The sequence below is a fragment of the Drosophila subobscura genome, chromosome J (genome assembly GCF_008121235.1).
Source record: "Drosophila subobscura isolate 14011-0131.10 chromosome J, UCBerk_Dsub_1.0, whole genome shotgun sequence".
In the NCBI taxonomy this organism is placed as follows: Eukaryota; Metazoa; Arthropoda; class Insecta; order Diptera; family Drosophilidae; genus Drosophila; species Drosophila subobscura.
Window position 1 is genome coordinate 4,352,347 of NC_048532.1, and position 11,986 is coordinate 4,364,332.

The window sequence follows — 11,986 nt, forward strand, 5'->3', positions numbered from 1 at the left end:
TGTACATATGTATAGTGGTTTAATGTAAAATTAAAAGTAAAGTAATACAGAATAACCGGTGCTGCTGCCAGAAAAGCCTTCCTTCAGTTTGAATACGAGCGAATACATATGTACATACAGCTGTGAAAAAAATAATAGCACCACCACCACAAGCAATTTTCAAATAGTTGCCCAACTCACATTTTTAACTTTAAAGGAAACTTTTAAGCACATTTTAGAAAGGGAAGACTCTTACAAATCTGGGAACAACAAAAAGCACTTTTTTGTAAGGCTTTTAAGTTATTTAAGGAACTTTAGAGAAACTCGTAAAATTAGGCGAAAAAATAATAGCACCACTTTTTGAAAAATGGATTTAAAATTTAAAAATGACCAACAAGTAATGAATTTCTTAGTTAACACTTTTGAACTATTAATTCTAAATCAATATTTATCATTCAAGATTTAGTTCAGTGTCCTATTTTAACAACATCAGCTGCGCAGCGTCTTGGCATGGAATCCACTAAGTCCAGGCATAGCTTTTGGGGAGCTTTGGACCAAGACTCTTAAATTTGTTCTCAAAGTGATCCGACAGTGGTTGGTTTGGAATCAGCAACTGCCTTCTGGACGTCGGACCACAGATTTTCGATCGGTTTTATGTCAGGCGACTGTGCAGGCCACTTTAACACGTTCAGTGTTGGCCCCGAACCATTCCTTTGCTTTCATGCTGGGGCTATTTTCCGTTTGAAAGACCCATACGAGTGGAATTTCGTATTCTGCAAAGGGTAGCATTACTGTCTCCATGAAATTCAAGGACACGTGCTGATCCATGATGGTTTATAGTCAATGTATTGGCCCTACTTCATAGTAAGAGAAGCAGGCCCATACCATTAAATTGAACCTTTTATTTTTAATGGTTTTCTTTGGTGTACTGATGTTCCTTGAACGTCTTAAGTATGATCGAGATCCATTTTCAGTAAATAAAACACATTTTACTCATCTGACATTAAAATTTATGCTCCATTATAGGGATGTCCAATTGGCATGCTCCCTTGCAAACATCATGTGCTTAGTAATTTGTCTGGCGTTTAAAAGTGCGATTTTTTTTTTTTTTCTTTTTTTAGGCTATGTTGTCTAAGATATTTCCAAACTTTCTAGCCCGTCGCTTTTATTTTAAGCTCTTTTTTTAAGCTCGATAGCAGGCTTGAAGGGAACCTTCTTGCTCTCGCGAATCAGCCTTTTGACCCTAAAAGGGGTCATAGATCGTTTGAATCCACGTGTTTTACACTTTTCTTCATAGTTTAAGGCGTTTTTAATCATTTTATTGAAACTGCCTACCAATTGACCAAATTCTCTGTAAGTTTTTACGTCAAACATAAATTTTTTGCAAGGGTCGCGCTTTTTTGCATTTCAGAGCTTTCCACGTATTATTGTAATGATTATTATTAGCTTTTATGGTTGAAACAATGAAATATTAGTTAAAACTAATAAATACGTGGTTTATACAAAGTCAATTCCGCGAAATTACGGATATTCACTTAAAATAGTGCTAACGGTGCTATTATTTTTTTCGCCATATTCGTGGTATTTTTTCTTAAAGTTAAAAAAAAAAATATAAAGACAGAATTTTGAAGAAAGGCAACACTTTGTTTGTTAATGGGGAATACTTAACTATATTAAAAAACTAAAAATATAAAAAAAACGCCACAGTAATTGCTTTTTTTTGTCCAAGAACAAAATGTGTTGTAGTGGTGCTATTATTTTTTTCGCAACTGTAAGTATGTATGTATGGTGTTCTATGCATTTACATAATAAGTAATATTTATCCGACTGAAATACATTTCCACATTGTTGTAGGCTCTGTGCGTACAGTGGTGCGGATTCTTTTTCTTGTCCACCACCTCAATAAACTAGCTCTCCAAAAGTCCATTCGGGTGTGCAATCGAAGAGTCTTATAAATCCCATCGAAGCTCGTTGATTGACAAATGTATATTTCTGACACCGGGAGCTCTACCCTCACACTCTGCTCCTTCTTTGCTAAGAAGATCTTTGCTGGTTTGAAAATTTCCATCGATGCACCATCTGACAATCCACAGCTGTGGGAATAAAAGTAGACGGATTAGTTATTGTTTAACCGTATAGTCTCCATTTATGTTTTTCGAGAACTCACCGTACACCGCCGTGCAGTCATTCCACTGAGAACTGCTCTGCGTCCATATCTTTCGTTCTAAGATGCAGATTCATGCAGGCTGAATGCATTCCTTAAATGGTCCCACAGTCTACATGATGATGGCATTCAGAGGCCAGGTAATGGGATGAAGTTACGGAAAATTAAATCCATTCCGGAAACACCTAAGGATAAAGTAGCTAGTTATTAGCTGTCATATTTTCATATTATCCGATCCTGCCGTAATGCAGGATTTTGGAATACTCACAAAAAATAAATGCTTGGGCAGCGGTGATGTATGATTATATTTCCGCTGATAGATGAAGCTGTACTCAATGTCCAGTCTTCCTTAAACTTTTTGTTTTTGCAATTAGAGGCAGACGAATGACAGATCATCCATGTCATAAGCGCTATTGTTGCTGCTATTGAAGGTTGTCTTGGTTTCATTACAACGGTGATCTGAGAAGTAGGTAATTATTTGGAAATTAGTTAAACACTGTAAATCGGCGTTAATAAACTTGGGTGTAAATGTATGCATTCCAGAAATAGTCGTTTCCAACCAAATGACAAGCACTCGCCAGATTCTTATATTTTCTATTTATCTATTTTCTAACAATTTTATTCTGTTAATCGAATAATATTTTCTACTTGAGAGCATTTAGGTTTGACTTAAGATATATTAAATAACATCTTAATCGGAAAAAATCAACGCATGTTGAGTAGGATGAAAGAACTTTGCTGCTGTTTGAAGCTTTGATTTATTAGCTCTTTTGTGATTTCCCTGGTCCCTCTCAAATGCGTGGAAAAAACAGCGCAGTTTGTCAGAGGTTGTTGCCTCAAATCCAGCCCACTCTTTCACTTTCACCAGCCATCTGGTGGGAAGAGAGTGCGGTGTGGTATGGAGTGTGTGCTCCCTCGAAGTCACCTTTTTCTGACTGCTTCGTAACGCATGCAAACGGTACCAAGAGACGAGTATTTGAATTTTGATGGAATGCAGCTGATTTTATGCAGTGCCCTGTGTGCCATGGAGCGTCCTCCCGTTGCCATGCCTTCTACGACAAACGGCGACTCACGACTCTACTGCTTGAATTTTTTGTTATTTGTGAAAGCGTAGCGTAAATTAAATTTAATTTTGTGTAAATTGGCAATTTACAATTGCCAAACTTTACTTTTGAGCTTGTGCTTTTTCCATTCTCTTATTGCTCTGTGGGAGCTGGCCAGGACATGGCTGTAGTTGGACATGGGTATTTGCTATCCTGTTTATTTTGGATATGTGCGTGATGGTCCCCACTATTGTAGTTTCAGAAAACCCGATTCAGTTTTAATTTATCTTTACAGTTTTGTCGGTGTCAGTGGTTCTTTTCTTCATTTTTTTTTAGTTTGGCTCTCTTTACCAATGAAAGGTACGATCTGCATCCAAATTCTTGTTATTTAGTGGCAGCTGTAAAGTTTCAAGTCTGCGAAAAAACTTGCGACTAATGCCAACTTTTATTCCTTCTAAGGCAATCGATCACAGGGGGTTAATAAAGCGCATTCGAGGATTTTGTTGGTGGTGCCAACGACAGACAAGAGGTCCTGCCCAGAAATGGAAGTGCTCCTCTCAACCACACAAAACTTTAGCAAATGCGTGTGCTGAAAAAGACCTACCAGACCTGGCATCGTTTTCGGGTTTTTAAAGCTGAAGCGGGTATTTACAATGCTGCATTAAAAATAATGTTGCATACTGCGTGGCACTCCCAGTGATTTATATCACTCGGCAACAACCGAGTAACAGTGCAGTAACCACTGCAGTGGGAGCACAACCATAGTTGTTAGACCACTAAGTTGAAGGTGCAAGTCCACCCTACATCATCGCGTTTACACGTTACCGTAGGTCATGAAAGTGTAGCATAGAAAGTGGGGTTTAAAAAAATGCAAAAATATACATATTTAGGAGTTATTTCCATTTGCAAATCAATTTGCTAGCTTTAATCGTAAACAGGTACCGATAACAGAGAATCATACTATAGAACCCATCGGAGCGCATTTGGCCCATTGTTTCAATTCCGTTAATGCGAAGTTAAATTCATTGTAAAACTTAGTCAATAACGGCAGTCAGTGGCAGAGAACTGAATATTGGAGAAGGAGGAAGAAGTTCATATTGAGAAAGAGAGAAGTGAGTAACCCATCATCGTCGTCGTCGTCAACCACTCTCACTGCGTGGGGACTCACAAAGCGGTTAGTGTTAAGTGAAGTGGCAGTGGCAATAAATTAAACTCTTCTGCATTACTTTATGAGGGTTTTTGTTTTTTAATATAATTATATCTATTTTTATATTTTTTTTTTTTAAATAAGTCAATTTTTCTTTATAATTCGTTATACCCGATACTCGAAGAGTAAATAGGATATTTTGTATAGGTGTACAAAAGTTGATGTATGTAACACAAAGAAGGAAACGTTTCCGACTCCATAAAGTACATACATATATATGTTCTTGATCAGCATCAATAGTGTGGATAGAGCCAAGCCTGTATGTCCGCCCGTCCGTCCGTCTGTCTGTCTGTCCGTCCTGTTTGTCGGCTAGTTCTCAGAGACTATAAGAGCTAGAACCACCAAACTCTTTTTGCCTCTAGACTTCTGAATGCTTACACTGTTACAATTAAATTTCCCCACGAAAGACAAAAGAGACCATATCTATCAGATTACCGAATTGGTATCGGATTGGATCATAATTATAGCCAGAATGAAGAAATAATTTTCAGTGGCTAAACCCACCCCTTCCATCAGCTTTTTTAATTTTTTGCACATTCTCTCATTCCACACTCTGCTTCGTGCGTGTCAAACAATAAACAAGGTTAATTTCTTATCGTTTGCATGGGAAAAAAATAAAATTTGCAAGACAATTTTGCGTCTCTAAGTATTGGGCTTAAAGATAATAAGGTTTTAAGGTCAGAGGGAATATTTTTAAAGTTTATTCTTATTGAAGACATTATGAAATTACTTTTACCAACACATTCATCAAAAGCCTTAAGCCTGAAGCTGTCGACCCAGAAGAGTTAATATCAATAAATCAATCAATATCCCACATTCGGCCTCTTGTGTGCCACTGTCACTGCGGCGTCTGCAACTGTTCACCTAATTCACCTCCTACATTTCCAGCTTCTGGCTTGAAATGTAGCACGTAGTTTCGAATTTAGTATCTCATTTTGTGTGTGTACTTTTGCCAAGGACTGGAGCCTGTCTTTGCTTTTCTTTCTTTAAGAATATATATGGGTGTTGTGCGGCAATTCGTTCCAAGTCAAACGTAACACAAAATGCATTTTCAGAGACTGGTAAAAATCGATTGGGAATATTCGCTTCTTGATTTTAATGGATTTATTTTTAGCTGAGAGAAAAGAACTGACAGCCCATAAATTGCATGCCTTATTAATTTTCCTGAAATGGTTCTCTGCACTTATTCCTGTTCCGTCCATCAACGTCCAGCAACGTCCATTTGCAAAATGCAATGCTTAGGACCCCAAACGCATAATTGATTTAAATTGTGCATACACAGGGAGTGGAGTATAAAACCGAAAGAGCCCCGGTCCTGTGTCCGATTCCCAGGACTCGCTGGGGGCTATATCTGCTGATATTTTGGCAGACAACACAGCCGCTATGGGCCATTTCCCCTCTTCCGTCCAACTGCTGATTAGCCAAATGCATTCAGACCACATGGCGTACAATGTACGCAATGTTCGTACAGGGAAAGGCTTTAATTATTCCAGGGAAGTGGTAAGAAAAAAACTATCATTGATTGAATGCCAAATCACTTAACCCAGTTCCCAGCTTTTGGCAACAACTTGGCAGTGAAATGGCAATGGTCGATTGGCAGCTTAATGGTAGCCACGCTTTTCGCCTCCAGCCTTTGCCACCGTCTCGGCCACGAAAAGGCCATGCTAAACAGCAAAACGCTAGAATATTCCTGCATCAGTGGTCCAGTCAGCATCTGCCTCGCTTTGTATGCCATATAAATTTTAATTTCCTCCCTGCCTGGCGGCAGGCCAAAGCCAAAGCCAAATCCAACCCAGAGCCAGAGCCAGAACTGACGCCCAAGCAAAGCCCCAACCAAACCGAACAATCTGCAAAGTGGGAGCAGGGCACCTTCCAATTCAAATTCCAACAATTGTTGCTGAGTAAACATAAAATGCAGCCAATCTTCTTTGGCCAAGTCTATTTTGGCTATGACTGTGGCTCTATTCCTGCCGCTTTGGATATTTGTCAATGTCTGTTGGCCAAAACTGTTTGGGCATTGGCAGCGCCCCTACCAACAATGGAGTGTGTTTTCCGGTCTCCTTATGAGTATATTAGTGATTCGGGTTCTGAGTGCGCCAGAAAGTTTGCATATAATTCTGGCGTACATTTTATGCAGCTCTTGCTCGGATGACATTGATAATCTTTCTGTTTCCCCGGTTGATTGTTGGCCAGAGAAGAGAGATGATGTCTCTATTTATGTGTGGGGTTTTCCTGCTCGACTAAATTTGTTTACTTGGTCAATTTATTTTCATTTTCATAAATTTCACTCTGAAGCCCTTGACGTATGCTTAATATTTTGTTTACGTTGTCTAATGGGCAGATAACTTTTAACTTTTTTTCGTTTCCTGCTCTGCTTTCCTCATATGTAGCACTCTATCGTAATCTCTCAGATTTTCTCCCCATTTTCTGGTCTGTAACCTCACCGCATATAAAACAAACTTTGCGGTTACTTAATGAAGCTGAAAAATTGCTTTGGTTTTCCCATTTTATTTGCACTTGCTTTCGCTCTGTCTCCTCTTGTTGCATTTTTCCCGTTTTTTTCTTTTACTTCTCTATCTTTTCCCTCGGTTTCGCGTTCTTTTTATAGAGATTGTAAACGCTGGTTAGGTTTGGGCCAAGAGTGTGAGAAGCATGAGGAGATCTACAGCAGTCAACGATTTAGCCTTTAGCCGCTATTCATGTTGAGTGACTGTCTGGCTGTAACTGCGCTAGGAAGGGGCAGGGATTGCCATTAAGGAGTCTCCCTTCCATAAATCTAGCAGGGGGAAACTTAACGCAAGTCTTGCCATCAAGGAACCAAAAATTTAAAGTCGCAGTCTCTCGCCCAGTCGTAACCGCAGTCTGTCTTCTGGCAGGAAGTTTCGACTTCATCATATCCAATTATCATTGAAATTTTTGCAACATTTCATTTTTAACTGCTGAACTTTTCAGAATATTCTTTGCCGGTAACTTTTTCTGCTTATTAAGTGTCTGTTTTGGCTGGAGTCCTCAACATACTCTCATCCCCTCCAACTGCTGATGACACCAATGCGAGCAATTGTTAATTTTCATTAGAACAAACTCTCTAGAAATTTAGGACCTCTGATAAGGAAAAAATTTGCTAAAATCAATTAAAGCCGTCCCTGGATTGTGTCCAATCCCTGCTCTATTCTGTTATGTTCGGTTCGCTCGGAGCCCAATAAATAATGAGTGCTGATTTGTAAATGTCGGCGGCCAGTCGACGCCTCTGAGCTGGACGCTCGGCCCTCGTACTAGATCTGTCCGCCATGTTTGCCACTTCATTCATCTGTCTTAAGTGCTTACCACGCTGACGTTGTCGTGGTTTTCCCATCGTACTCCTGGCGGTGGCCTGACGCCATGCAAAGAGCATGTGTACTGTGTGTATGCTTTGTTAATTGGCTACCGACCCGACCCAGACCTGACTCGACCTCGGGGTAAAGGGAGCGCCACGTGCCCATGCCAGACCTCTCTGGTGATTGATTTGTATGTCTTAAGCTATGTGCTCGTGAAACGCAACGATAAACGGTGTAAAATTAATTAGTTAGCTGTGGGACGCGAATATATGGCCAAAAAATATCCTCGATTCCTCCGACTGTCTGTTTGGCATTGGCTCTGGCCCCACCTCTGGGTTTATAAATAAATAAATGACTCAAGCTTGTGCCACCTCCTGTTGCCCATTTGTAAAGCCTCCCAAAAGGTGGCCTCTTTCAACTGTTTCAATTGCTGCGGCATAAAGATGGAACCGGCTCTCTTTTAGATGATACAATTATTTACTCTACCCATAAAAAGTACTCAAGAGAGCAGTCCACGATAAACATTTTATTTTTGGCACAGCACTCGACGATTGTCGATTGTCGTCGCTCTGCTGGTCGACAGCGAAAGCCACCTGTTCAGAGATACTTTTCCGACTGTTCGCCGTCTTTCAACTATAAAACTGCACCAACAATTTTCTCCTACGACTCCTCAACACACAATGGCTGTTTATTGAGTGCCGAACAAATTTTTCCTCCATCTCCTTTTTGCGATCTGTGCAAAGTGTTCAGGAATCTAGAATCAAGAAATCATACTTTGTTCTTGGAGGCAAAAAACAAAGTTTAATACAAACTTCCAACTAATGTACAATTTTAAGAGCAAAAAGGGTATATTGTATTTGTACACAAAGTGGATGCATGTCACGCATAGATGGAAACGTTTCCGACCCCAAAAAGTATATATATTCTTGATCAGCATCAATAGCCGAGTAGATAGAGCCATACCTGTCTGTCCGCTCCTCCGTCCGTCAGTCCGTACTTATGAGTATAAGTGTATTTCAATAATTGTCCCAGCCCCCTTCCCACTCCGCAAAGAGCGAAAATATCCCATAGCCACCAGTATATCATCTACCTATCAAATCAACGAATTGGGATCAGATTCGATTATTATTATAGATAGAATAAAGAAATTAATTTGCAGTGGCTATTCCCACCCCGACCAGCAGCTTTTTTTATTTTTTCACATTCTCTCTCACTCTGCTTAGTGTAGTTTGCGGCTCTAAGCCGAGCTAAAAGAGCGTGTTGGCATGAGAAGTGATGTAGATGTAGATGACAGATGTAGAAAAAATTTAAAATTAAAAATTGGAATAAAACCGCTAAGGTACAGATGTACTACTGACTACCGGGTATAAAAGTTGTGAGGCGTAAGAAGCGTCTCACACGTACCTTCTCATATTTGGTCGACTTTTCCCGAGTTTTTGAATTCAAAATTTCTTAAAAAATACCTCACAAAAATCAACATTTTTGCATTTCCAAGCTTAATATTCTTCAAACGGTAAGCTAAAACCACAAAGTGTTTGGTTATTCATTCATTAGCTTTAAAAATTGACTAAATTTATTACAACCAGATGTAAGATACTTGAGTTGTGTGAAAAAAAGAAGCGCTTCCTCTAAAAAACACCGATACAAAAAAAACCAGACATTAACAAATTCTTTAAAAAATGTTTTGCTATAGAAAAAAAACTATAGTTCTTTAAAACAAATTAGTCTTCAGTCTATCAGAAAAAGTCGGTTGGGTTAGAAGCGGAAAAAAAGTTGGATTTTGATGAATAGTGTTGTTAGTAATTTAGCTTGTATTTGCGTTATTCCCTTAATTCAAATCGAATACATGAAAAGTACTATCGAGATAATATGTAACTTCATTTCTTTGTCCTTTTTTGGGAATCTCTGTACACAGCCAGCTGTGATGCCTGTCTACCATCTTAGTCATTTCATTAGCCACCCACATAATTCCTGGTCTGTGTCTGAGGCACATTTGCCCAACGCAGCCACAAATAGAATTTTTAATTGTCTGTCTAAGTTTAGCTCATGATTTCTTGAACGCCACAGAGCTGCTGCTCATCTGGCTGCCAGCTAAACCGTCACAAAGGCTCTCATTGCTTAGCACGTTCACGTGTCACTGTAAGTATCCTCTCTGGTTTGCTCCACAACGCGTTCACCCCTCAACTGTTGGGGTAAAAAGGTAAACTCTAGTGCCTTCCTTTGAGACGAAGTGCGACTGCTGTTCCTGCTGAACTTTTTCCCTCCGGTGGGGACAACTTAAGTTATCTTAATGCCTCAAAAGGCCTACAACTGACGACTGTCTGGGCTGGGCTGGCATGTCGCTGGGTCTGCCTGGGTGGTCAGAGTTGGGCATGGACCTACAGCCACGCCGGCTTTAAAATTTAAACTGAAATGTAAAATGAATCAATTAAAATGATGCGATCTTTGCCAAGTTCTTATTTTAAAATGAATCGCCGTAAATGGATACGTAGTTTCTGGTTCTCGTTCTACGGTAGAATAACCCTAGAGGCGGTATCATCGGCAGGCTGAGCATCTTCTTTATCATCATAATCAAGGGGCTGCTTACTGGTTTTGTCTTTGGCTCTTATTATTGTGGATTTATGTATTTGTCCTTATGCTGTGAGCATCTAAGTTTCAGGTGGTGGTACGTTGGCCATACTTGGCCATCTAGACCAACATTGATAGAGCATCGTTTGGACTTAGAAAGTCCTTGTTACTAATTTGCGACATGATAAGTGTGGCTTTTGGGTCTGCTGGCGCCTTAGAGCGACCTTGGACTTGCAGTTTCGGGACAAAATTTCGCGTCTTTTCCACTCTGATCACCACCGATTGACTAATGCCAAGTTTTTCAGAAATATTAGCTGTCGTATAGCCATTTTCAGTGAGCTACACAATAATATTTACATTTTCTAGATATTGTTTCTTCAGCCTCAGGTACAACATAGGCACTATTTAATAAATTCGTGAAATCTGCTTCGATTATTATGAGAAATGTCTTAATTTGATGTTAGTGTTACTAGAATAAAAACAAACAAATATTTAACATCAAATCTGCAAGCATATTGTTGATTAGAAAATTTTGAAATATTAAATAAGTGAAAACAACGAAAAGTGCATAAATGAGTACATGCGAGTTTTTTTAGTTTTTAATTTTTCGCTATTTAAAAGCTTCACATTTGTATTTTTCTGGTACTTTCTATTTGTTAAGGATAAAGTGATTGATGTCTACAAAAAAATTGGTTACGTTTGCATTATGCGTTTAAATAGATGAAAAGATACTGGAACAATATGACAGCAGTGTAAAAAAAAGTTTAATGCCAACCAAATTTAGACAGCAAAATTAAAGTGCAAGAATTAGAGAAAAAGATAGTCTAATTTGGTGGGTTTGTTGTACACAATGACAAAATTTTGTAATAAAATAGATTTCCCTTGTGCCTCAGTTAGGTCCGTATCCTGCTCTGGCCTTTTCCGTTGTGCCCCTAAAACTAGTGACTGTGCAAGACAAAAAAAAAAAAAGTCTAACAACTGTTACACTTTGAAATAAATGGCTAAGAGCTCTCGTACCGAGGGACGTGCAGGGGATATGTATACATATTTTCCATGTTGAAAAATATTTGCAAATAAATTGCCAAAGCCAAACTCGGGCTGCAGCTTTAGAGAAAATACCAAAAAAATGGGCAGCCAAACGCAATTGCAATTGCAGTTGGCTAAAACCTTTCCCCGCACACTGCACCTCCCTCCATTTATCGAGCGAGCCCCGCGCCGTCGGCTAAATCGTAAATCTATTTCAGTTGAGGGATTTGTACATCAAACATGCCGGACAGCTTAGAATTTCAGAGCTGCTGCTCCTCTCTGTCTGGGTTTTTTTTTAGGGAGATGCCCTTCTCTTTTGCTGATGTTGGTCCTGTGCTCTATTGTAACCATGGCACTATAGTGCGTTTGAATAATCTTTGGTTCCTATGTTTTTATACTTTCCATTTTGTTTTGTTTTTGTTTTGTAACCTACCTCTTTTTGATTAAAAATCAGTTCTGAAAATGTATTTCATTTAATTTCTAGCTACAATTGTTTGTCCAGGAAAAGTATTTGAATTTGTATTTTATCTGACCATTTCACGGATACTGCGCTGTAGATGGAGGGAACCTAAACTTAGTTTTATTTGAAAGCTCGTACATAAAATTCAATTGGTTTTTATTGTCCAATTTTTTAGTTGTTGGCTATTGGGGAGTTTTTGCAAGTGCACAGGTTTTATTTAGCTAC

The 11,986-nt window shown here is 39.1% G+C and overlaps 1 long non-coding RNA gene across 1 annotated transcript; it reads right to left on the bottom strand.

The window, feature by feature from the left end:
- Positions 1-1,767: 1,767 nt before the first annotated feature.
- On the bottom strand, positions 1,768-2,596 carry LOC117894315. The gene is made up of 3 exons (XR_004648865.1): positions 2,412-2,596; positions 2,147-2,328; positions 1,768-2,072 (listed from the first exon to the last, which is right to left on the bottom strand). It is a non-coding gene; the product is annotated as an uncharacterized LOC117894315 (long non-coding RNA).
- Between the last annotated feature and the right edge of the window lie 9,390 nt (positions 2,597-11,986).